This window comes from Periplaneta americana, chromosome 6 (assembly GCF_040183065.1).
Source record: "Periplaneta americana isolate PAMFEO1 chromosome 6, P.americana_PAMFEO1_priV1, whole genome shotgun sequence".
Lineage (NCBI taxonomy): Eukaryota > Metazoa > Arthropoda > Insecta > Blattodea > Blattidae > Periplaneta > Periplaneta americana.
The window spans coordinates 60,270,016-60,292,072 of record NC_091122.1 but is presented as its reverse complement, the minus strand read 5'-3'; the positions used below and the strand labels follow the sequence as shown (position 1 = coordinate 60,292,072).

General features: G+C 36.4%; 1 protein-coding gene across 2 annotated transcripts in view; it reads left to right on the top strand.

The window, feature by feature from the left end:
• The first annotated feature begins 274 nt into the window (after window positions 1–274).
• Window positions 275–22,057, top strand: part of LOC138701358 (fatty acid CoA ligase Acsl3-like) — a 139,358-nt gene continuing 117,575 nt past the window's right edge. The window contains exon 1 of one of the 2 annotated variants that reach the window (XM_069828166.1): window positions 275–423. The gene's annotated coding sequence lies outside the window, so the exon portion shown is untranslated. The remainder of the gene's footprint in view (window positions 424–22,057) is intronic. The other variant, XM_069828164.1, reaches the window with a different exon arrangement.

Below are 22,057 nucleotides of genomic sequence, written 5' to 3'. Positions count from 1 at the left end.
ATTAGCTTTATTAGTAAATATGTATTTACATAGAAATCCTTTCCCTGATGATAATTATGTGACATTACTGACATTTTTGTTTTTCCGTGACTAAAATTAGTGTAAATTTTCTTCGTTTCAACTTTCCCGCCCTTTACGCCTGCGTACTGATAATATGAGTGGATACTAGTTCATTGATCGCCGTACCGCCAAACGCTAGTCCTGTGTTTCATGCGTGTCTACGTCAGCAATCACGCCACTACCCTCCCACTAGTGTTCTCGTTCCTGATTGGCTAATTGTGAAGGTCCGAAAATACGACCGAAGCGCCGCGGTATTGTGTTTTATCCAGGCATCAGTAGTGGTTGGTATGTGTACGCAATTGTCATTTAGGTGCTGAATATAGCAGATATAATCAATTATTGGATTATAGAAGCTTCAATATTGTGAGTATATTTAACAATACTACTTATTACGATAGTTACAGTAGTAAATTCGTTTTTTAAAGTTGATGTTTATTTTTTTAAAATAATTTTCCATTTTGTTTGTATCAAGTGACAGTTCACTACTTTCGTACTAACATACGAATTTATGGAATGTGACAAATTGTGAAAATTATCATGTTATTAAATCTAACATTATGTGACCTTGAATTAGTTTCGCAAACCTTTTTAGGTGTGGAAACTAATGCCATGCGTATTTGGGGAGGTTGGATTTGAACAATTTTGTTAAGAGTTTTCTTGTACTATTCAAGTGTAGCCGTACTTTTTGTATTAAAACTAAAAATACACTTCACTTTTACATGATCAGTAGGCTGTGTGATATTTTCCAAATTCATTGTGTTGGATTATATTTAAAAGTAGGCCTAATTGCACAATTTTTACATTAATGTTAAATTGAACACATTTGTTACGTTCATTCGGCACTTAAAAATGCACCAAAAGTACAACACCCACTGGTCTCCTGCAAAGAGAAATTCCTCGTTTGTACAATTATTCTCAATTTACAATAATGATTACTTCTATGAAAATTGTAGTTTGTTTTCTCTGCAGTATTTTTGCTTGTAATGTGTATGTTGATGCTGGATAGCATTTGAAGTTATTACTTCTCTCACTTTAAGCTTTGATAAGTAGCCCCTGTTTCTTTCAGCTCAGAAACTGTTACATACGCCTTTGGCTTTCTAATTCATGGCTATTTCGAACAGGGGTGAAACGAGCGTTGAGGGACTTCCGCCGATTTTGGAATAGACACCTACGCACTTGAACTGCCAACATAGAAAACAAAAAATTACACTCAATCGCTTTCACTTTCATCTTGACGGGATAATAAAAGCCTAAACTAACCTAACCTAAGTGCGTCGGTGTCTATTCCAAAATCGGCGGAAGCCCCTCAACGCTCGTTTAACCTTTATAATTTCCTCAGTACCGTATTAAATGTCGGCTTATTAAAAAGAGCAAAACAAACGCGTGGAACGACTGACGAATGAGTATCACGTGAACGAAACAAAACAACTATAAAGATTAATTTAGGAAAGATCATTAATTTAATGGTATTAAATGCATGTGCCGGTAATTGTAATACTCGTTGATCAGAAAAATGTAATACTCATTGACAAGAAAAATTGATATTTCAGTGGTGACCGAAAAATTACTGTAATACAATCTTGTGTGCATTTTCTGACGGAGTCATTGACTGTCTTCGAATAATAAAGAAGGAATTTGTTTTCGCCGTATAATAGGCCTATATTGGATTCAGATTCGAAGCTAAACTACCGCTGAGGTAGTTTCCTTCATACTTCGCTTATACACCTTCCATATACTAATGTGACAGATTAGGTTTGGTTAGTTTAGGCTTTTATTATGCCTTGCATATACGATCAACTGGAGCTCCACCAAAAAATCCCTTTTAAATTGAACGATTTTCGCTTCCTAAATCACCGGAACTATCTCAGCACTAGTTTCACCGGTAATTTGAGAAAAACCAAGTTTCCATATTCGTAAAACTGTTGAAGATTGTAATTTTACTCTTTCGCAGTTTCCTCGCATTGCTTACGAAATTTCAATTACACATGTAGATACAAAAATGGTACAATAGTGAATTTAATTAGGCTAATCTTTAACACATGCCTAACTTACATACATTTATCATATTTGACACACTGACAATGTTGGTGATTGTTTAGTCAACTGTCCGAAGACAGTCTGAACCTCTCAAGTGATACCAACAAGGCACCACTCATGAGGCAACTAAGGCAGGAGATAATGGGGTAGGGTGGCCAGTTTCTTTTTCCCTCCATTGCATACATTGCCGACTACTAACAATATATTACACTAATCAGACTTCAGATGTATATAAACTGTTGTTCTTCCTCTGACACATATCGTCAAGTGAGATGTACTGCCTGATAATAGATGTACATATTAGCCAGAATCTCAATTATTGGTTAGTAAGTACACTAACGTTTAATATGACTTACACTGCCTTTTCGTTCTTTGCTTTCCTTTGCAGACAAGTAGTTAAAAAATTACTGAAATTTCGATGTATGTATTGTGTTGGCCAGGTTAGGAAGGGTTGAATTGCCAAAAAAATCTAACACAATCTGGTCGATAAAGGTAGTAATTAATTAATACAATTTCATTTAATTAAATAATATCCTCATTTAGTGGAACACATAATACTGTCTGATCATAATGTAGAACTTAGTCTGTACCAACATCAGAAGAGATTTTGTTCATGTCAAGCTCCGATTCATTGGAAAGAGTCGCCCTGGGTGACGCTGTTAGTTTAGTGCTGGCCTTCTGTGCCCGAGGTTGCGGTTTCGCTCCCAGTCCAGGTCGATGGCATTTAAGTGTGCTTAAATGCGACAGGTTCATGTCAATAGATTTACTGGCATATAAAAGAACTCCTACGGAACAAAATTCTGGCACACCGGTGATACTGATATAACCTCAGCAGTTGCGAGCATCTTTAAATAAAACATACATTTAAATTCATTTGAAAAGATCTTAATTTGAAAGCTACATATTGTGTACAACAAGTCAAGAGTTATAAAATTTTTTGGCGAGATAAAGCGAAATGAGAACAGGGTTGAAAGCTCTGAAATAGGAATGGGGAGAGGGACTTATGTTATATGAGGTTTGTGACTGGATAGGTCTTTTATGGGTACATTTTTCGTGTATCAAATGTATGACCGTTGTGAACTAGCAATGCTGCAAGAACGTGGACATAAATTTTGCGAAGATACCCTGAAACTTGATTTTTTTATGTCAGCTGTTGGCATTCTACTTAAATTATCGGTGTGTTGGGAGATAATTATAGCTTTCGCAGTCATTGAATCTGAATTTTCTCACTCACTGTGGTTCTGGACTTCACTCAGCTTCCAACAGTTATGAGTACCTGGGATATTTCCTGAGGACAAAGATGGTCAGCATGTAGGATTGGCATTCCTACTGTTACTTAGTGCTGATTGTCTTCCGAGATGGGAGGCTTAACATCTTACTACCCAAAACACCTTTCGAGGCCTCAAATGGAACAGCTTTATCATCACGAAAATCTTAATATTAATTCTAGTTTCCATAGAGGAATGAAATTATTTGTTAGAGTAAATTGAATTAATCTGCTTATTAGGTCTTTGTCTTATTGTATATTTTTGAATAACTTTTGACTTTTTTCACATCTAAGAGCTACAATGTTGATGTAAGATCTGTGGAACACAATAAATGAATTTAAAAAAATGGTAATGAAAATGAAATCAATCTGTAGGCCTATTTAAAAACATTTTGACTTTCGACAGCCATTAGACTGTTTTATAAGAACGAATTGAAGCCATAATTCAGGTTCGGACAGGGACGAATTTTTCTATCTATCTATCTATCTATCTATCTATCTATCTATCTATCTATCTATCTATCTATCTATCTATCTATCTATCTATCTATCTATCTATCTATCTATCTATCTATCTATCTATCTATCTACCTATCTACCTACCTACCTACCTACCTACCTACCTACCTACCTACCTACCTACCCACCCACCCACCCACCCACCCACCCACCCACCCACCCACCCACCCACCCACCTACCTAGCTAGCTAGCTAGCTAGCTAGCTAGCTGCCTGCCTGCCTGTCTGTCTGTCGTGTATCCAGCTATCTGCTGACAACACGTGTTCCACCACGTTTCGCTATGAATTTCCTCCTCTTACAAATGATGGGTAAAAAGCACGATGCTTGTTGTATATATCAGCAGCCACATTCCAAGATGAGGTGTATTCAATATGTTTGGAGAGAATTGTCCAAGGTTGCAGGGATTGCAGATTTTAGATTAGTTCTATGGATGTTTGTGACAGGGCAGTTTAAGAGGATATGTTCCAAATCATCTTCGTTATAGTTGCACCAGCATCAACTACTGGAGTCAACAAGATTAAAGTGGTGAAGATACTTCTGAGTGATAATATGGCCTGTCCTGGCTCTTGCTAAGAAAGTTTGTATGTGTCTGGGAATGTTACGGAACATTTGTAAATAATTAGGTTTCTTTTGAATGTTTTGAAGTACTTGGCCTTTATCAGAAGAAAGTCATAATTCGACCCATAAATTTGTTAAGTGAGAATTAACTGCAGAATATGCGGAATTTTTATTTCAATATAGGCTATAAAAATGACTGAACTTGCCAGATTTTGAATAGTTTTCGGTATGGTAAGACAGTCAAATTAGAGATATTAAATTAGTAAAAGAAAGATTGTTACGTACGGAATGATCATGGATAATAGTCTAATCTTAAAAGTACTACGTAACTATGTAGGACACGACATTCGTAGCGTCTGTGGGACATTATCATATCTCATAGAACTGTAAATATATTATGGGATGACGACGTTGCAGTCGCCAGGCCTGAGAATTTCCAAAGTTGAAAACACCTGACGCACCTGTTAATGCTCCGTTTTCTGCAAGTTCGCTTAAACATCGAAAGACAGTAAATTATCGATTAAAATTTGTTTAACAGTAACATCACAGGATGCAATACATGAACAGAATGTATTGAATTTCATATTACTTTTTAATCTTTTGGGAATACATTGATTATATTAAGACAGACAGGAATTGGTCATTAAAGTAATTTAAATAAAATTTGTTTAAATTGAGAAAATGATTACTTTTAAAATACAAATTAACTTGTACTAATTTTAAAACGCATATACATAAAGAATGGCGTTGAAACCGAACAAAAGAAATGCCCAATGGTATCACTCCTTGCCTGTAGGAACAGGAAACATTCGATTGACCTTTTTGCAAATAATCAGGATATTCAAGCATTTATTTTGCTTTAAATAGGCAGGCTTAAAAAGAACGTTATGTTCCTTTTAAATAAGCACCAAAATAAGATCTGTACCTATTCCCATTTTTTTAAATTTAATTTAATGTAACTTTGAATTTTTTTCCATTGTTAATTTAAGTACATATTGTAAATCTAAAATTGCATATTATGAATACGCCTATAAACAAACAATACACATAAATACAAAATATGTAACAATAGAAATAGAATAAAATAAGTAAGTATAAAATAATTCGTATACAGTAGAGCATCGATTATCCGAATACCGATCAACCGAAACGTCGGTTAACCGAAAGCGTTCCATTCGGAAAATTTGAATATTTGCGCGTGCCATGTAGAAGTTTCGCTGGCGCTGTTTGCGAGATTTAGCGCCAAAAAACGAGTCTCAGCTCTGAAGCAAAAAAAAAAAGTTTGGACTTCTTTTCCTAAACTGTAGGCCTACTTTAATGGCCGTTTTGAACTTGTCAAACTAGACTAGTCAGTTTTCTGTGTTATTTTATAAGACGTGTGATACAAAATGTATACTCTATGTAGAGTTTTATGTTTAATATCAATGATTGTTTATTTCATACTGCTCCTATATCACCGGCACAATTTGTTTTCGTAAATGATCGGTTATCCGAAAAATCAATTATCCGAACAACCCCCGTCCCCATTTGTTTCGGATAATCGATGCTCTACTGTAATTCGATACTTGTTATGTTCAATGGTGCTGCATTACAGTTCCATTCTTTACCTTTACAGATTGCACATCATTAGTTTCTTCTTAAAGTTTTCTTCAGTTAAATTGTCGTTTCGGAGAAAGAATATATTTCAATAGAAACTGATCGTTCCACGACCTCAGAGTTACAAGGGGGAACATGCTTAAAGGAAGCTGCTGTAGGATGATTAATGTCCGTGACAGTTGAACCCTCCCCTTAAAAACGTTACATGTTATGTTTTTGATGATTTCGAGGTCCTGATTTACGCACGTGAAAAAATTTGCCTTTTTAATACACTGCCTTTTCTATTCGCCTGATAGAATATACTTCAGACAATTGATTTTCTTCCACTGTGTCCATAGTTGCCACTAGTTTTTTTTTTCTTTTATTTTAGTCTTGGCTGGCATTCACATCTATTGTTATTGCGCGGAACACTTGTCACCATACCATAGGCGCCGACTTTGAAAAATCGGAGCGGGGGGGGGGGGCAAGATTCTACACAAAGGTCTGAGAGTCCAACGCTGTGGAGTAACGGTTAGCATATCTGACTGTGAAACGAGCGGGCCCGGGTTCAAATCCTTGCTGGGACAAGTTAATGGTTGAGGTTTTATCCGATCCTCGACCCATTAAGAACAAACTGTGGATAACTTTCGTCACTGAACCCCGGACTCATTTCGCTGGTATTATCATCCTCATTTCACTGAGACGCTAGATAACCATAACAGTTGATAAAGTGTCATAAAGTAAACCAATAAAAAGTCTGAGACAACTTTAATTGCAGTTTCTCCAAAATGTTATGGTACGAATTTTTAAGAAAACCGTCTGATTTTTCGTACAGTACCCATGGAAATTGTTTACCCAAGATGGTTGACAACTATAGCTTTTAACATTACCTTTTCCCTTTCAGTGCTTTGCTCGCCCTTCGTTGATCCTGGCAGCGATGATGCGATGAATTATAGTTTTACTGCCACTACTAGAACCCAATTTATCATTCTGTTTCTGTTTATTGGAGTTTTATTTTGAACGGTTTTGTTTAATGAGAATTTATAGGCCTACATTATCAATAATAGTTACATCGCAGTCGCTGATCACTGATCGCTTAACAAGCACACACCCGCGATGACGATCCTCACACGATCATCGAATCTGCATGTTGATAACGGTTACATTTAGATTTCAAACATTCTTAATGAAAACAGTTGAAGATTAATAGGCTACTTCAACTGATATTAAGCAAAAATAGAGTCGAATATACTGTTAATTTGAACTGTTCCGTATTATTATTTTTGCTGGATAATACTTAACTTATGAGTTATGACCATTTCTGTTTGATCGCAATAGTTGAACAATTTGAACTGAACTGAAAAAAATGTGAATCATAGACAAAGAAGTGGAGTCACCGTTGCATCATGTGTTTCATCAATATCAAATGCAGGAGGAAAGAAAGGGAGGGGACATTGTGAGTAGCGTCACTAGCATGTTCATTGCGACAGCAGGCCATCACTGTGGATTTGAAATAACTACTTTTGGCTTCTATCCTAGTTCATCTTTCAAACAAATTAATTATCTCCTTTAACACGAGAAATCTCATCGAAGTATTTGGGGAGGGGACGAGACCTATTAATTTTATTGGTAGGCTCTAGAAGCTCTGGGGCAGAAAGTGCCTTGCCTCCTCCCCCCCCCCCCAAGTCAGCTCTATGCTTGTTGCTATATAGTATATTTCGTCTTCAAATTCTACTGATCCAGAACTTCACTGATTGAGGTACTTCTTACTGATGTACGAGTATTTTCTCTTCAAACCCTACTTAACCTCATCACTGGGGCTACTTGTCACTAATCTATCTCCTTTTCACACCCTACCTGATCACTGATAGTAGAGCTACTTGTTACTGATCTATCTTCTCTTCACACCCTACCTAATCACTGATGAGTAATAGAGCTGCTTGTTACTGATACACCCTACCTAATCACTGATAATAGAGCTACTTGTCACTGACCTATCTTCTCTTCAAAGTCTACCTAATCACTGATAATAGAGCTACTTGTCACTAATCTATCTTCTCTTCACACCCTACCTGATCACTGATAATAGAGCTATTTGTCACTGATCTATCTTCTGTTCACAGTCTACCTAGCACTGATAATAGAGCTACTAGCGCTAATCTATCTCCTCTTTACATCCTACCTGATCACTGATAATAGAGCTACTTGTCACTGATCTATCTTCTCTTCACAGTCTATCTAATCACTGATAATAGAGCTACTAGTCACTAATCTATCTCCTCTTCACACCCTACCTGATCACTGATAATAGAGCTACTTGTCACTGATCTATCTTCTCTTCACAGTCTACCTAATCACTGATAATAGAGCTACTTGTCACTAATCTATCTCCTCTTCACACTTTACCTGATCACTGATAATAGAGCTACTTGTCACTGATCTATCTTTTCTTCACACCGTACCTAATCATTGATACGAGTAATAGAGCTACTTGTCACTAATACGCCCTACCTAATCACTAATAATAAAGCTACTGGTCACTAATCTTAACTCTCGTCAAACCCAACCTAACCTTTGGGATACTTATCACTAATTTATCACTTCGTCAAATCCTACGTAATCTTATCACGGCCAGTGGAGCTACCCGTTACTAATCCATCTCCTCGTCAAACCGTACGTGACCCTGCTGCTTGTCATTAAGCTAGAGAGTAAGGAGACAGTGAAAGAAACCAAGTTTTTTCCGGTAAGAACAGCGCATTATTCTTCTGTTCGAAATTGATAACACGTATTTGCGGCACAAATTCAAGAAATAACTTGCCTTCCTTACATTCAAATAAATTGCCCTTGACCAAAGATTTTAGAAGCTTAAATCAGTTTCAAAACTCCGGGAGAAAACTCACACATAGGCCTATTTATCATTTCACCAACAAATAACAAATTAATAGTTCTCAATATGTTATAAACTAAAAAGCGGGAATATTTAAAGTACCGGTACATATTATAAAGTACGGTTTTTATGCATAATTAATTTAGCCAATAGAAAAAGGCATTTTATTAGACACCCGGGTTCTATTTGTGAAGCATAAAACTGTGGACAAGAATACAGTTCCTTCTCTGTGATATAAATGTCAACGTTCTAGGTTACAAAGCCAACGCATTTGAGTTCGATTCTCGGTATGGTAGTGGAAATGATCTTCTGCTCTTTTTCATTCGTTCCCCCTATGTAGTGTTAGGGGTGGCCTGCACCACACTGGATCACATGACAAGTCAGTCCGCTACTTGTCAGGGACTAGTGTTCTTATTATTCTTACGTAAAGACGAAACGGATCTAAGAATCCAATCCTAGGAGAAAGAGAAATCAGCGGAGAAAACCAACTTCTGTACTATAACTATAAAATTTGAATGTTAAATTCTATTAAAAAAACTTAAGATCGGAACACACTTTAGTTTAAAGTATGTTTTTTTTTATTTTATTTTATTGGGTTATTTTACGACGCTGTATCAACAGCTAGGTTATTTAGCGTCTGAATGAAATGAAGGTGATAATGCCTGTGAAATGAGTCCGGGGTCCAGCACCGAAAGTTACCCAGCATTTGCTCGTATTGGGTTGAGGGAAAACCCCGGAAAAAACCTCAACCAGGTAACTTGCCCCGACCGGGATTCGAACCCGGGCCACCTGGTTACACAGTAAAGTATGGTAGTTACGGTTGAAATATCACAAAGATTGCAATGTGTAGTTCTGAAGTTCTGTTATGCGAGACTGAATTCTTATTCTGGATTGGTTACTTTCGTTACTATACAGATTTCTCGAATATAGTGTCTTATAGCTAAAATGCGTTGCTTTCTAAATCTATCGTAATATGAAAGACAGCCGCATTTGTGGCTAAAGTACTAGCGCTCTGGCATTCCATGTAGGCGGCCCGGGTTCGATCCCCCGGACAGGTCGTGATGGAATTTGTGGTGGCTAAAGCAGACGTTGCAGAGGTTTTCCACGGATTACTCCCGTTTCCCCCTATTATTCCACCAGTGCTTTCCACCTTCTCCTCTTTTCATCTATCATTCAAAACAGTGGTGTGAGAGGTTCTTCCGTAATAATTCGGCCACAGTTCCACTAATGTTCCATAATTGTTTAACCTCAATTGCTAAAATTCTTCCGGATTTTATTTCTGATGCATTTTACTCTTATCGCGAATTCGACTTATCCCTTCAACTTAAATTTAAATTTCACACAAGAAAGACAAGTGGCGGAATTCTTGTGACGTGAAATCTGCACAATATTAGATCTTCACATTCATTCATAATGTTCTGCCCAAGGGCAGGACTTCCACTGCAAAACTAGCATTTTCCAATCTTTTCTATTTTCCACCTTAGTCTTTCTTAGTCTTCGCATATGATCCATGTATCTTAATGTTGTCTATTATCTGATAATCTTCTTCTACCTGAAACGTTTCTTCCGTTCACCATTCCTTCCAATGCATCCCTCAGGAGGCAGTTTATTCTTAGCCATTGGCCCAACCAATTTCTTTTTCTCTTCCTGATCAGTTTCAGCATTATTCTTTCTTCACCCATTCTCTCTAGCACAGTTTAATTTCTTATTCTGTCCGTCCATTTCACATCTTTCATTATTCTCCATATCCACATTTCAAATGCTTCCAGTCGTTTCTCTTCACTTTGTCGTAATGTCCATGTCCCTGGCTCATACAATGCCACACTTCACTAGTCGTTTTTAGTTATTTTTCAAGAGGTCCGCAGACGATGCTCCTTTTTCTATTAAACGCTTCCTTTGCCATTGGTACCCTCAGTTTGACTTCTTGGGAAAGATAAATGCTGCTGCTTCTCGTTCAATACACAAAATATTTGTCAGTGATGTGGATGGGTTTCATACCACGACTGAAGCTTCCATTCTTGAAAATTATGCGTTTCAACCTTTGAGTACACACGGCTGACTCAGTATTAAGCCGCACATGATCCTGCTATGTAATAAACACAACTCTGTGGGCATGCAATAAAACTGCACTCCTATCTTTATAAATGAACATTTCCCTTTAGTTAGAATATCGATAACCGTGGTTTTCCGAGTGTTTTTAATTGAATGCTCAGATAGAAATGTGGAATGGATCGTGATGGGTACTAAAGTTCATGAAACATTTTCACTTCTGTATAAATTTACAGTGACTGATAACGCGATTAAATTACCGCTGCAGTTTCAGACGTATTTAGCCTGTTAAATGAACAGTCACATTTTCATATTTTCGTGTATTAACAGTTGAGTGGTCAGTTTTGAAGCTATAATGCCCGATAAGGGGAAAAGGAACTGGCCATCCTACCCCATTATCTCCTTGTCTTGTCGCCTTATAAGTGGTGCCATGTTGGTATCACTTGAGAGGCTCAGACCTGTCGTTGGACAGTTGACTGTAAAAGAAAGAAAGATCGCTTATTTCAAATTCAGTTGTTGCTTCATTTCGGGTGCTTGGAATGGAATTTACGGAGGGGGGGCATTATGGCCAAGCACTGCGACCTGTTTAGATCTATTGCGCTAACCCTATAGTGGCACATACCCAAACCACACCAGCTGACCACACTAAAGTTCTCTGTGTACCCAGGTTTCGAGCAGGCGACCCCACTCGTCCCTAGGCCAGCACCCTCCGTGCGTCGCCAGCCGGCGATCGGGGAATACGGAATGATAACGATATGGAGAAATGGGGACGGAATGATGTAAATGCCTAATATGGGGGAAAACGGGAGAACTCGGACGAGAAAAACCCAACTGCGACCTTGTTCGCCACAAGTGACACTATAGATTTTTCAATGAAAAATCTCAGACCTAACCGGGAATCGAACCCGGGCCGAATGCGTGACAGGCTGAAGGTCTGACCACTCAGCCACCGCAGACGGTTTTCGGGTGCTTAGAAATACAGGGACAGATAATTGGCTACTAAGGTCTGTTATACCTCTGATTGAAGTTGTGAGTAGGCCTAATAATATGTACCTCTATTATCAGGCAGTACGATGCTGTAAGTTATACATCTTACGTCTGATTAGTGTAATATGTTACTAGTCAGCGATGTATGGAATGGAGGAGGAAAGGAACTGGCCACCCTACCCCACTATCTCCTGGCTTAGTTGCCTCATGAGTGATGCCTTATTGGTGTTAGGCCTACTTAGGAGGTTCAAACCTGTCTTCAGACAGTTGGCTAAACAACAAAACTTTACTTTATTATATTAAAATTCCAGCTATAGTTCTGTTCACTGGTAAAAATACTCGTAGTTTGTGTTATATGCTGTTGATATTTTTAAATGCATACTTCTAGTAACAGTGCCTCCAGATTATTTTCATTCATTTGTTTATTACTGAAAGCGCCCAGACTGCAGTATTATTTTCAGGAATAGTAATAGGTCATTTTAAAAATCTCCAATTTGGAGCATTTGCTGCTTAATCTCACCCATTCGTAGTTTGCAGATTTTTTGAAAAGGAATTTTCCATAAATAATGGGTTTCCGTCACCCAAACTTAATTTTAGTTCTCCATGAATCTCTATCTGCCGTATCTTCTCTCTAAGCCCATTAATGACTTGATCTCTTGTGTAAGTCTTAAGAGAAGCGAATTCAAAGGCATTGTTGCTGCTGTTTTTGATCTAACAAAACTATCAATTCAGTGAGAAAGATAATGCTTGGATATGGTTGACTTCATAGTGAGGATTACTAAGAATACTTGTATACAATATTAAGATAGTTAGAATATAGTAGTTAATGTTTCTGTTGAGTAAGCTTTCGATAGATAATGGAAAAATGGAAACATCGTGAAACTTTTTTTTTCTCATCTGTTTAAGGTTGCTGCCAAAAGACTTTAGTTTTATCATTTACCGGCAGAATGAGTTCATAAAAAAATAATGCGTGGAATCTAGAAATGTTGTAGTCCCGACTGAACACTGTTAGGACGCGGAACATTGTCTTAAAAATTGATACAATTCCAACTGCAGAGAAATCGTAAATTTAAACAGAGTTGAGTGCTTGTCTAGCGTTTTGTAGTGCAAGTTGTCTAATGAGCACGGCGTATTTCTTTCGTTTCATCAAGTTTATTTTACGCTCATGCCTTAAGCCAGTGATTCCCAACCTATTTTGACTGATGACACACTTTACTGAACGCCCACTATATCGCGACACTTATTTGTTTTTATTAATAATCTATGGTATATATAATTTGAACTGGTAATGGAAATTACGGGAAAACAGCTGAACGGATTTTAATGAATGACCCGTCATTTTGAAGCTTGGCATCCAAGGATTTTCAGAAAAATAGTAAGTTTCAGCGAAACGTTAGTTTTCCTACATAATTTTCCTATTTTCCAAAATCCATCTTTCGTCAGTTTTGAGAACTAATTGCATTTCAGAATAAAACAAAACACACACTACAATAAACAATAGGCTATTACACGAAGGCCGTGTGGGACCTGCAGAATTGCTGACATATTTAGAGTTCAGATGGCTCAGATTCACATCATAATGCCAATATGTCGATCTTCATTTGTGTAATTTTTTTATAACTGTGTATTGGATATTAAGAACTACAAAACATACTTCTATTTTAGCTGCGTAAACTAGACTACATCAAGATTAATTTCATATTTCTTTGCTTTAATCGGTTAGATTTGTGATCGCTGCCAAGCATATTTTGTGGTTGGGAAAATAGCAGGCCATGTCACTTCTTGCTACCGTGATGAGTAAGTTTATTTCCCGCAACCAGCAACGAATGAAACATTGAAATTGCTAACGATTTACGACGAACAATTTTATTTAGGGCGCATATAAGATTCTACAACTCTGATATATCATTCGCCTCATTTTCCGCATCTCAGCAATAGATTCCTCACAACAGCCTATACTACTGAAAATATTCGGCATAATACATTACCGATAAAATAAGAGGTCTTTAAGATTTTGTAGTCTCTTGATCGCCTCAGCAAGATCTCTTAGTGGGGGAAAAAGTGATTCTGCTCTTTACATTTCAGGGTAGTTCGCGAAACATGCAGCAGCTATACCAACATGCTAAGTCTTTTGTTCAAAGCATGACAAACCTGACATTTTCTTAACTCTCACCTACAATCCGCAATGACCTGAAATAGCTACTACATTACTCCCACATGAAAAACGCGCTGATCGTCCTGACATTGTTACGTTTTCGCATTGAGAGTCAAGAACTGAAGATGGATAGGTTCAAGGAAAAGTATTTGGCATAAAAAAAAACATTCAGAGGGAGTATGTTTCACTATTATGAAAGCAAATGACTCAAAATGTCTGGTATTCTTCATCGAAAATAAATCTGAACAATTTTTATATGAACTTCTTATAACTTAGTTTGCATTTGCTGCACAAACCACTAGTAATAATATAATAATAACATCCAGTGATTTTCTTCTATATAAAAAGGTGGTGGAACTCTGTGTAGAAATTTTATAGCCGATGGAGAGATTATTACTGCCGTTTTTAACCTCCTTTTCGTCCAACTAAGACTTCTAAGGCCTAAGCGGAATTCAAAGAAAAATTATATTAAAAACATAGTTATTCACATGTAATTCGGTTTCATGATGAAAAATGCACGAAAAAGGTGCCGGAACGCCGTTCAAGCGCGTTCCTCCAGAAAGAAGCACTGATAACTTTTTTGTAGTGTCGGACATTCTGTGCTGCAGATAGGTCGATGTTAACACGCAATCGAAAATTCTAAAAAACAAGCAGAAACTTGAGTGACATTAGAGAAAAACAAAGGTATGTATAAAAAAATCCCAACCCATCCTGGATGCCCGATGAAAGTTTTTATTATCGTTTTTGAAAACTCGTTTATTTAAATTAATGTGAAGTCTGCGCTCGGTGGGTTCCACAAAGTTTCTCTATACGTGGCGTGGCCTTATGATTGACAGGCCAACACGTAAATAATCTTCAAGATGTAGCAGTCTATTCCTTTGTTTAGATTTCACTATTTTCATGGTAGAAAATGCTGATTCACACAGTTAACGTTGTAAACGGTAGTTACAAATATTTTTTTAGTTTATTCGGCACCATCGACTGATTTGACAAAACACTTTCGCATATAAGACACTCGGGATTTTGTTTATATTCATCGTCACAACATGTAAAACCGTATCATTCATCACTATATTTACGCAATGGCAGTACTTTTTTGTGAACCCTGAAAGGAATTTTCGCTCACATTATTTGAATTAGCACTGTTTTTTTTTTTTTTCGAAATAAAAATTTGTCCATGATAAAATCTAAATAAAGCACTTGTAATAAAATAGTCGCACTATCACCCGCTCACACGTATGTACTGACACTGACCAATATTTTCTGACGATTCTAAACTCTGTTTATTACTAAGTGGGAAAAGCAAACGAATTACTAAGCATCGTTGCAGGGTTCACTTTCACTCGAATTATCGCCACGAAGAAAAAAATAAACTGAGGATTGTTGCAGGTGTTCACGTTTCATTGGTAAAGTCTGTCTCAAAATAAAATATACCATATCAAAGACTTCGTTGTAAATAAAAAAAAATGCGTTGTAAAGAGACTTTCTGGATGGCATAAAATTTATTTTTCATTTTCAAAATTTCGCGACACACTCCATGGGGCTGCGCGACACACCGGTTGGGAACCCCTGCCTTAGACAGCCATACAGGTGTAATATACAGTATTTTAAATTTTTATTCCTTTTCCCTTAGTTCATTCCTTCCTTCTACCATAAACATCTTAACTACTTATTGTGGTTATTAATAATACAGTCTTTACAGTTATTGAATTTAATTTCTGCTGAACAAAAAGACTGGATTTATAGCATCACAATACATTATTTCAACTGCTACCTTGATAATTAGCTTCAATTTTCTGCTTCTTAAAAAAAAAAGATACATTTTTAAACTTCAAATTATTGTTGCTTATTTTTTTTTGAACGAGTGTAGATAACATATTGTACAATAAGTATGTATGATAACCAGTGCTGCTCATCGGAGTGACTACTACCGCGGAGGAATCGGAGATTACGAATAAAGCTCTCCACCGGTGATCTTCGGTACTACCTTAGGTGGAACAGGGGACAGGGATGCGGTGGCGAAGCGACAGTTAGTTCAAGGACGACCGGCGCGTACGGACTGACTGTAGATGTGAGTGGAATAAAATGGCACAAAATCGGATATCCGTCGCATGGAAATTCTTTAATTTAGTTGAATGTAATAATAAAGCCGCACATTGTAAACTTTGTGGGCGAATTTACTTTAAGGGTGGTGGAACTTCGAATGTGTTAGACCATTTGAAGCGATCGCACAAACGCGAACTTGATGAAAACAATTACCGCAAAATATTTGATACGATTTATTTTTAAATTGTTTAAGTGCTATTGTTCCCAAAGGCCCACAGTATAGGAAAAAGTCTTCAAATTTATCTAAAACGTAACTTTCGAGGCAATAAAAAACATATGAAATTTAAAAGACGACTTGGGTTATATTTTGCTGTTTAGACAACTTGAGTTATATTTTACTGTTTGGATTAAAATATTGAGTTTCTGAATGAAACTAAAGAAACATGTGGTAATTTATTATTCTTAAGCTGATATCCCTTATATTTTATTACAGAGAAAGAGTAGCGCGTTTTAGAAGAGGCAGTTCAAATACCGACACCCTTTAACACAATAATCATAATCCTGTCCGGTGAAGAATCTGAATAAATTATGTTGGACAGTAAATTTTAACCCATTGATAGCCCACGTTTCTTTTGTTCCATACTGAAGCTCCCTCAATATATTTTACGTCAAACTAAACCAATTAGAATAATAACTGACAAACACTGTTTGCGATTAAACAAGAGTTTCTAGGAGAACTACAGTATACATATTTACATTGGCTACTGAAAAGCTTTACTTCTGCGTTAGTTTTGCAGTTAGATTGAATGTTATTAATTTGATCAATGACATAAAACTAATACGCCTTTCCAAATATACAATGAATTTTAAAACTAGAAAAAAAATCTGTCAGCTAACGTAGCACTTCAAGGAAAAAAAGAAAAAAGAGCCGAAGAAGATTGACATAAAAGAGAGAATAAACAACAACAAATTACAACTTATTTTAAAAGATACGCGGACGTCAGCGGACTCGAATCACTACCTGATCCAATTAAAGGAATGCTCAGCGGAAAGGTGTATGTCTGCGCCACAGCACATATACAACCTGCGCGGCATCAATCGGAGGTAATCCGGAGATCTCCGATTGAAAGCGCGCAAACAACTGCTCCGGAGAAAACCTAATCATAAGCAGCACTAATGATAACACACTATTAATATACTTGTGTGGTTACGTGACTTGTGCTACGCACTCGTGCAAACTTTCATACGCGTATATTAATAATGCTCTTATCCCATTATCGTAAATATCTATTATTGTTAGTGAAGATCGTGCATAATGTGCCACATTATTGCATTAGTGTCGTAAAAATATTACCATGACAACTCAAACGTCATGACTTCTATTAAGAAGGCATAATTTGTACCCTATAATTAACATTACGAAACGATTTGCTAACGCTATATCATTGTTGTCATAGCAACCTCTTTCTTCATAGACCATTACAAATCTAATATTACTTTATTAAAGCCTCAAATTCAAAACTCGCCTTATCAAAAAAAAAAAAAAAAAAAAAAAAAAAAAAAAAAAAAAAAAAGAGAGAGAGAGAGTAGTTACATATAGGATGTTTTACTTCTTGCAGCTCTCTATCTACTGATATAGTCGGTTTGTGCAAATGCAAAACTGTCCATATCCATAACGGTTTTTCCTGTTTTCTGACAAATTACTTTACCTAGATAAGGCGAGTTTGCATTTGATAGTCTCATTATTATTTTATAATGCTGTCGTACAAAAATAGCGTATGAAACACGTTTATAATGTTGCACAATTATTACATTATAAACTTATTTCATAATATACTATTAATATTACTTAAGAAGGAAAAGAAAAGTGGGAGTTCCATATTAAGATAATATTGAACGGAACACTGTCACTTAATAAATACGGTAGGTAAATTTACTTATCATTCCTTTCTCACGTTAAAAATTCAACTTGGCTTATCTTAACCTGTTACCTTATCATCGAGAACAATTAATTGTACTTCCATGATGGGTTTATTTCGTAATGAATGGATGTTAAATGGAATTCAGTGCTACAAAGTTCAAGTCACTATTTTTGGCGATCGAATGGTAGCATATTTGCAAGTTGTGGGCGATAAAAGCACTGTTTCCTTAGAAGAGAAAGTAAATATGAGATGCTCGTGTCTGAGATTTACGAAATTTAAAATGACCCTATTCTTGAATGAGAGGGCTGTAGACAAAATCTATCTGACGGTTTTTCGTCAGTACAGAAGTTAGCAGAATAATCATATGGATACCTTCACTTCCGAAACTGTGTTCATACTTACAGACTGAGTCCATGAGTCCCAAAGTTACAGTCTGTAGTCCGGATCAGCTTACTTAATACCCCAAGGGTGAAACCTAACCATTTTTCCACTGTTACTAAATATGGTAATGGATTATAGTGATTTTCTAGCTCTCAGGTTGAATTTTCTTTTACCAACTTCGTTTCGAATTTTGGGTACTGACAAATACTACAACTGAGTTATTTTCTAGCTTTTACGTTGGCAGCAATGATTTCGGTTTCCAGTAAAGCAAACATGAAAATGCAAGTAAGTAAATACATTTTTAGGTTAGGTCTCATGAATCGTAAACTCTTTACTCAAAGCAATAAATTTCATCTTGCCTGACAAAATAAATTGTAATATTAGATCATACTAATCCTAATTACCAACATAAATGCGGGAAGTCCAGGAGGAAAATAATATACTATTTCATAAATAAATTATTGAACCATTTAGGAAACACCTCGCAACATAAAGATAAAATGTGTTAAATAAGCAAGACATTGTCATTAACACTGTATTATTATTATTATTATTATTATTATTATTATTATTATTATTATTATTATTATACGTAGCATTGTGATTTTACCCTCTTTGGTGGTATCTGGTATTAGTTGGTAACACTGAAGAGATGGCCGAATTATAGGGTGCTATTCATAGATATTTCACTAGCCCGCGCTACGAGCGTGCTAAACTAGCCCCGGCTATCCACTGGTTACTTGTACAGGATTCATATCATGTCATATCGCTAACACTGGTTTATGAATAAGAAAAACGTTAGTTCGCTGATCATCCACCGAAAGCCCGCTCTAAGAATGTCTATGAATACGGCCCTTAAGAACTACTCTTACGTGGTCCTCACTACATTTTGAGGCATTGGCCACCATGTAGCAGCGGTTGTCATTTTTAAAATATGGCATAATGATGTAACAATGATGTTAATTTTATGGTAACACGCCTTTAATAGAAAAGGGTCTAAATTTGCTCATTACATGTGAAATGTTCTGTAGCTTATTAGCAGGAGTCTGACTGTTCAAAAATGTTTGTATTTTATACTTGGAAATAAATTTATTGCGAATTTTAATTTACGCACAAATTCATGCGTTATAAATGTAATTTCATAATTCAAATTCACGTTTTTTTCGTTCTGTTAATAAAGTGTAAACGTTACACCTGTGACTCTTGAGTTGCTGTCCATCTTGGTTAAGAATTTAATTATTTACTGATTAGTGATTGGTTATGTTAAAGCAAATCGACAATTCCAAAACGTTTAATTTCAGCGCTTTTAAGATATTCTGTTGTGTCAAATCAGACATCAGAACTATGTACTTCGAAACGAGGGAGCGTTATAACGAAACAGACATGGCTTGCGAATGATCCTCCTGTCTGCTTGAGAACCCGATAGGTCTTCAGTGCGCTACATATAGTTGATCCACTTAGTGTTCAGACTTCGCAGTTCGCTTAAAAGAGAGCGGCATATCTTAATCTGCAACCCAGTGTTTGCGCGTTTTATTAATTTAGTACATTGTCTACGTTTTCAATTAGTCAAATTATAAAATGAATTGATAAAAAGCTATGTTAAGAACGTCATTTTCAGGAATGGTTGTTGGTATTTGCCTGAAAAGATTGAAATGAAGCGCAGTGGTAGTAGTGCTGCTTATGATTAGGTTTTCTCCGGAGCGGTTGTTTGCGCGCTTTCAATCGGAGACCTCCGGTTACCTCCGATTTATGCCGCGCAGGTTGTATATGTGCTGTGGCGCAGACATATACTTTCCGCTGAGAATTCCTTTAATCGAATCAGGTAGTGATTCGAGTCCGGTGACGTCCGCGTATCTTTTAAAATAAGTTGTAATTTGTTGTTGTTTATTCTCTCTTTTATGTTAATCTCTCTCTCTTTCTTCGGCTCTTTTTTTTATGTTGCTTAAAGTGCTACGTTAGCTGGCAGATTTTTTTTTTTCTAGTTTTGAAATTCATAGTATATGTGGAAAGACATACTAGTTTTATGTCATTTATCAAATTAATAACATTCAATCTAACTGCAAAACTAACAAGTGGATATCAACCTAAGGATAATTGTAATTACATTATTACCACATGTTTCTTTAGTTTCATTCAGAAATATTTTAATCCAAACCGCAAAATATAACTCTAGTTGTCTAAACAGCAAAATATAACTCAAGTCGTCTTGTAAATATTTCATATGTTTTTTATTGCCTCGAAAGTTAAGTTTTAGAGAAATTTCGAGACTTTTTCCTAGACTGTGAGCCTTTGGGAACAATAGCACTAAAACAATTTAAAAAGAAATTGTATCAAATGTTTTGCGTAATTGTTCGCGATTGTGTGATCGCTTCAAATGGTCTAACAAATTCGAAGTTCCACCACCCTTAGAGTAAATTCGCCCACAAAGTTTAGCCTACAGTGTGCGACTTTATTATTACCTTCAACTAAATTAAAGAATTTCCATGCGACGGATATCCGATTTTGTGCCATTTTATTCCACTCACAACTACCGTCAGTCCGTACGCGCCGGTCGTCCTTGAGCTAACTGTCGCTTCGCTCCGAACCACCGCATCCCTCCGCATATCCCCTGTCCCGCCTACGGTAGTACCGGAGATCACCGGTGGAGAGCTTTATTCGTAATCTCCGATTCCTCAGCGGTAGTAGTCACTCCGATGAGCAGCACGAGTGGTAGCATTAATAAGGTAGGGAAGGTTGTTCCTGAGCACTAGCCGCAACGGCGCATTGGACCTACTTTTGGCCTCAATTCTATGGCCTACAAAATCAGTACGATAACTTCTATCCTAGTTTTGCTGTCAGTAACTCCCCTTCAATTTTATCTAGCCTTGGGTTATCTTCGAGCAGACTCAAGGATATGGATCGGTGAAATTTCTAACTTCTACAATTTTACACCAATTAGTCTGAAACTTTTACCACATATTTCTTACAATGTGGACATGCAATATACAAATTTTCACTTTGATATTCCAATTAGTTTACGTACAGTTAATTTTTAATACTAAATTGTAATTGTCCCAATTTTTAAAGTTTATATAATATTTCTTTAAATTTATATTTAATTTATTTGTGAAAGATGTATGTAAAATATGACACATGCTTTTCATATTCTTCCAATTACTTTTTGAGAAAAAAATATTTACTCTTTTAGTTAATTTTTAAGTTTTTTTAAAACTTGTCATATCCTCAACACATTGTGATTTGAATGCTTTCGATAGCAGAAGAAAACACATGTGTCAGTTTACTTCATATGCTTTTGTGTACGTATGTGCAAAATTTCAGTGACAAGTGAGATTGGAGGAAAACTGCATTTATTAGAGCATTTTGAATGTTATAAGTGTTGAAAATTGGAAAATCGAGGAAACAGGTGTAAAAGTACAGCATGTAGGCCTATATGATATATAGTATCTGGTGGGATGGAAGAGAAGGCCTTATGGCCTTAATCCTGTCAGATTAAATAAATAAATATAGCTAAATATAGTATCGCTCTGGTCCCTTTTAAATCCATCCTGAGTGGCTTTAAATTGTTACAGAGTCAAAATAAGCATATAGGCCTATAAAGAAAACCGAAACATTAT